We start from the raw sequence: 6000 nt of genomic DNA, 5'->3' as shown, positions 1-6000 counted from the left end.
GGCGGCGCCGCGCTGGGGGAGGCGGCGCCGCGCTGGGGGAGGCGGCGCCGCGCTGGGGGAGGCGGCGCCGCGCTGGGGGAGGCGGCGCCGCGCTGGGGGAGGCGGCGCCGCGCTGGGGGAGGCGGCGCCGCGCTGGGGGAGGCGGCGCCGCGCTGGGGGAGGCGGCGCCGCGCTGGGGGAGGCGGCGCCGCGCTGGGGGAGGCGGCGCCGCGCTGGGGGAGGCGGCGCCGCGCTGGGGGAGGCGGCGCCGCGCTGGGGGAGGCGGCGCCGCGCTGGGGGAGGCGGCGCCGCGCTGGGGGAGGCGGCGCCGCGCTGGGGGAGGCGGCGCCGCGCTGGGGGAGGCGGCGCCGCGCTGGGGGAGGCGGCGCCGCGCTGGGGGAGGCGGCGCCTGCTTTGTCACCTCACGCTCAGCTTTCCATGGGTTTTATTCCCCTCCAAGACAACACGTTGAGTTCTGAGCACCTGAGGAGCCCTGGGGAACACCTCTACAGAAATGTTCCTCCAAGAGCTGTCAGAAAAACGTTCGTTCCGCCAGCAGGCAGCTCTGGCTTCAGAGCAAAAGCCTTCTGTGATCATTCTGTTTAGCTCAGCACCAGCTGCAGCCGTCAGTATTACCAAACTACACAGTAATGGCCTCCTCCCGGTGCCCTCCCGGTCCCAACAGTTTCCTCCCACCAAAGGACTGGCAGAGAACTGGAAGCGACTGGGAAGAAACTGGGAGGGACTGGGAGGGCACGAGGTGGAATCTGGGAGGGAAGGAGGAGGAAACTGTCAGAGACTGAAAGAAAACTGGGAGGAAACTGGTAGAGACTAAGAGGTAGTGGAGGCTCAAGTGGGAGGCACTGGGGAGAACTGTGAGAGAGCTCCGAAGGAACTGGAAGGGACTGGGAACAACTGGGAAAAAAAGTCCCAAAGAGGACCCTAAATGGGCCCAAATGGCCCCAAAGTAAACAGAGCCCAAACTGGGGTGATCTGGACCAATGGAGCCAGTGGAAGCACTTCCCACCTAAACTGTACTGACCAAAGAGAGCGCGGCTCTGCTTTCCCACTCCGGGAAATCTGCCACGCTGCAAGATGAGAAGGAGACTGGGAGGGATTGAGAGGAACTGGGAAAGGACTAGGAGAGACTGGGAGGGGACTGGGAGGAGACTGGGAGAGGATTGGGAGGGATGGGGATGGGGACAGGACTGAGAAGGGACTGGGAGAGACTGGGAAGGGACTGGAAGGAGATTGGGAAGGACCGGGAGAGGAATGGGAGGGACTGTGAGGAATTCCAAAGGGAATGGGAGGGAATGGGAAGGAAACGGGAGGAACTGGGATGGAAGTTGGAAGGACTAGGGGTGACTGAGAAGGACTGGGAAAGAACTGGGAGGGACTGGGATACCACTGGGACCCTCACAAGTCTATGGCACCAGATGGGATCCATCCCAGGGCAGAGAGCTCTGGCAGATGAGCTCCAAGCCACTGTCCAACATTTGCCACCAGTCCTGCATGACCACAGAGGTCCCAGGTGGCTGGAAGCTGCCAGTGTGATGCCATTCACGAGAAGGGCTGGAGGGAAGAACCTGGGAACTCCAGGCCTGTAAGCCTGACCTCAGTGCCTGGCAAGACTATGGAGCAGATCGTCCTGGGGGCAATCACAGCAAACCTGCAGGATGGGCAAGGGCTCAGGCCCAGCCAGCAAAGATTTGGTGGGAGGGGCAGGTCCTGCCTCACCAACCTGATCTCCTTCTATGCCCAGGTGACTGCCTGGTAGGTGTTGGGAAGGCTGTGGATGTAGTCTGCCCGGACTTCAGCAAGGCCTTTGACACTGTCTGCCACAACAACCACCTGGCTGAGCTGACAGCCCACATCCTGGACAGGAGCACTCTGTGCTGGGTTAGGAACTGGCTGGAGTCCTGGGCCCAGAGAGTGGTGGTGAATGGTGCCACATGCAGCTGGCAGCCGGGCACTAGTGGTGTCCCCCAGGGATCAGTGCTGGGTCCCATCCTGTTCAATATCTTTATTGATGATCTGGATGAGGGGATCGAGTCCATCATCAATAACTTTGCAGATGACACCAAGCTGGGGGCAGGAGTTGATCTGCTGGAAGGTAGGAGAGCTCAGCAGAGGGACCCTGACAGGCTGGACAGATGGGCAGAGTTTGGAAAGCATGCATGGACTCCCTGGTTGGTGAAGCAGGAATTGTTTAGTGGTACAGAACAAGCAGTGTATGTAGGAAAAATCAAGCAGGCTAAGCAATTCCCTGGCATTCTTGCACCACTGCTGCTAATTGAGTTTTCTCCTTTGATATGCAGCTCTCCATTATTATCTTCATCCCATATCAGGTTGAGCTTCTCCAGCACGGAGGCGAGCGTCCTTCTGTCTCGCGCTTCAGGCTGTTTACTGCAGTCAGCTCTTCTTTATCATCAGACCATTCTTCCGTCGTCAGCAGCCTGTTGTTCTTTCCTGTCCTGAAACCTTCCATACATACTTTCTGCTTTCCTCCAGGCAGAGTCCAAGGGCATGATATTGAACACATCCAAGTGCCAGGTTCTACACATTACCACAACAACCCCAGGCATTGCTACAGGCTGGGGTCAGACTAGCTGGAGAGGAACCAGGCAGAAAGGGACCTGAGGGTGCTGGTTGACACCAGCTGAACATGAGCCAGCAGTGTGCCCAGGTGGCCAAGAAGGCCAAATACATCCTGGCCTGCATCAGGAACAGTGTGGCCAGCAGGAGCAGGGAGGTCATTCTGCCCTGTGCTCAGCACTGGTCAGGCCACACCTTGAGTTCTGGGTCCAGTTCCTGGGCCCCTCAGTTTAGGAAAGATGTTGAGATGCTGGAAGGTGTCCAGAGAAGGGCAACAAAGCTGGGGAGGGGTCTGGAGCATAGCCCTGTGAGGCAAGGCTGAGGGAGCTGGGGTTGCTTAGCCTGGAGAAGAGGAGGCTCAGGGGAGACCTTCTTGCTCTCTACAACTACCTGAGGGCAGATTGTAGCCAGGTAGGGTTTGGTCTGTTCACCCAGGCACCCAGTACCAGAACAAGAGGACACAGTCTCAGGCTGTGCCAGGGAAGGTTTAAGCTAGAGGTGAGGACAAAGTTCATCCCAGAAAGAGGAACTGGCCATTGGAATGTGCTGCCCAGGGAGGTGGTGGAGTCCCCATCCCTGGAGGTGTTCCAAAAAAGAACTGGATGTGGCACCTGGAGCCATGGTTTAATTGTGAGGAGGGGATAGGGATGCAGACATAGGAGGGAATTGATGAGATCTGAGGTCTCTTCAAACCTGGTTGATTATGTGAGACTGGGAGGTACTAGGAGGAACTGGGGGTTACTGGGAAGTACTAGAAGGTACTGGGAGGCTGTGGAAGGACTCTGGGGGTGGAGAGTTACTGGGGGGGAGTGAGGGGGCACTGGAGAACTATAAGGATTAACTGGGAGGTACTGGGAAGGGCTCTGAATGGCACTGGGAAAAACTCAGAGACTGTGGAGAGACTTTGGGGCAGTCTGCAGGGGGTGAAGGGGTCACTGGGGGTTATGGGGAGATACTCACAGTGCTCCCAGTGCTCTCCCAGTTGTCTCCCAGTTCCTCCCAGTGCTCCCAGTTAGGTTCCTGATCCTTCCAGTTGTATCCCAGGGCTCCAGAACTGACTCCAGGTGCTGCAGGTACGGCTCCCAGTCCCTCCCAGTCCCTCCCAGTGCCTCTCAGCCCCTGCCAGCCTCCTCCCAGACTGGGAAAGGACTGGGAGGCACTGGGAGGGGCTCAGGACAGTAGTGGGAAGGACTGGGAGACTGTGGAAGGACTCTGGGGGGGAATTGGGGATGCTCAGTGGGGTACAGAGGGTCACTGGGAGGCTGTGGAAGGACTTCCTCGGTGGAACTGGGAGGGCTCAGGGGGGCACTGGGGGTTACTGGAAGGTACTGGGAGGTAGTGGGGAGTACTGGGAGGCTGTGAAAGGACTCTGGGAGGGGAGGGTTACTGTGGGGGGAGTGAGGGGGCACTGGGGAAGTCTAAGGGTTAACTGGGAGGTACTGGGAAGGGCTCTGAATGGCACTGGGAAGAACTCAGACTGTGGAAAGACTTTGGGGCGGTCTGGAGGGGCTCAGGGGGGCACTGGAGGTCATGGGGAGATACTCCCAGTGCTCTCCCAGTTGTCTCCCAGTTCCTCCCAGGGACCCCTAGTGCTCCCAGTTGGGTTCCCGCTGCTTCCAGTTGTGTCCCAGGGCTCCAGCAATGCCTCCAGCTGGTCCAGGTATGTCTCCCAGTGCCTCCTGGTCCCTACTGGTCTCCTCCCATACTGGGATAGGACTAGAAGGGATTGGGAGGTACTGGGAGGGACAGGAATAAACAGGGAGGGACTGGAAGGGAGTGGGACAGTGTGGGAGGGGACGTGGAGGGACAGGGAGGGGACATAGTGGGAATGGACTGGGAGGGACTGGCAGGGACTGGGAGGGGACTTTCACAGCTGTCTCCCACTTTTGTCCCAGTTGGGTTCCTGCTGCTTCCAGTTGTCTCCCAGGGCTCCAGGTCTGACTCCAGGTGCTGCAGGTATGGCTCCCAGACTCTCCCAGAAACTTCCAGCCCCTACCAGTCTCCTCCCAGACTGGGAAAGGTGTAGGAGAAAATGGGATGGACTGGGAGGCTGTAAAGGGCTGTGGGAGGGAAATGGGGGGCTGAGGGGGGTACTGGGAATTCCTGGGTCATGCTCCCAGTGCTCCCAGTTGTCTCCCAGTGGGGATGCTACTGCTTCCAATTGTCCACCAGGGCTCTTGCCAGGTAGTGCAGGTAGAACTGGGAGGGGACTGGAAAGGGATGGGGAAGGGACTGGTTGGGGACTGTGAAGGGACTGTGATGGAATGGGAGGAACTGGAAGGGGCTGGGATGGACTAGGGGGGCACTGGGAAGAGACTGGGATGGGAGTGGGGAAGGACAGGGAGGAACTGGGTGTACTGGGATGGGAATGGGAGGGAACTGGGAGAGACTGGGAAGGACTGGGAGTGCACTGTGACAGGACTGGGAGGGGAGTGGGGAGCCAGTGGGAGGGGATTGGGAGGGAACTAAGAAGGGAATGGGAAGGGAAAAGAGTTGGAAGGGACTGGGATAGAGTGGGATGGATCAGGGAGGGAATTGAAAAGGGCTCAGGACAGTACTGTGAAGGACAGGGAGGCTGTTAAGGGCTCTGGGGGGGCACTGGGAGGTACTGGGAGGCTGTGAAAAGATCTGGGGGGGGAGGGTTACTGGGGGGAGTGAGGGGGCGCTGGAGAACTATAAGGGTTAACTGGGAGGTACTGGGAAGGGCTCTGAATGGCACTGGGAAGAACTCAGAGACTGTGGAATGACTCTGGAGGGGGTCTGGAGGAGCTCGGGGGCACTGGGGGTCATGAGGAGATACTCACAGTGCTCCCAGTGCTCTCCCAGTTCCTCCCAGTGCTCCCAGTTGAGTTCCTGCTGCTTCCAGTTGTCTCCCAGGGCTCCAGAACTGACTCCAGGTGCTGCAGGTATGGCTCCCAGTCCTTCCCAGTGCCTCTCAGCCCCTGCCAGCTTCCTCCCAGACTGGGAAAGGACTGGGAGGCACTGGGAGGGTCTCAGGACAGTACTGGGAAGGACTGGGAGGCTGTGGAAGGTCTCTGGAAGGGAGTTGGCGGGGCACTGGGAGGCTGTGGAAGGATCTGGGGCAGGGAGGGTTACTGGGGGAGAGTGAGGGGGCACTGGGAAAATTCTAAGGGTCAACTGGGAGATACTGGGAAGGGCTCTGAATGGCACTGGGAAGAACTCAGAGACTCTGGAAAGACTTTGGGGAGGTCTGGAGGGGCTGAGGGGGGCACTGGGGGTTATGTGGAGATACTCACAGTGCTCACAGTGCTCTCCCAGTTGTTCCCAGTGCTCCCAGTTGAGTTCCTGCTGCTTCCAGTTGTCTCCCAGGGCTCCAGCAATGCCTCCAGCTGGTCCAGGTATGTCTCCCAGTGTCTCCTGGTCCCTACTGGTCTCCTCCCATACTGGGATAGGATTAGAAGGGAT

Source organism: Melanerpes formicivorus, unplaced genomic scaffold (assembly GCF_026170545.1).
Source record: "Melanerpes formicivorus ecotype bairdi unplaced genomic scaffold, bMelFor1.0.p_v2 SCAF_25, whole genome shotgun sequence".
Lineage (NCBI taxonomy): Eukaryota > Metazoa > Chordata > Aves > Piciformes > Picidae > Melanerpes > Melanerpes formicivorus.
The sequence above is the reverse complement of the archived record's forward strand: the minus strand, read 5'-3'. Positions refer to the sequence as shown.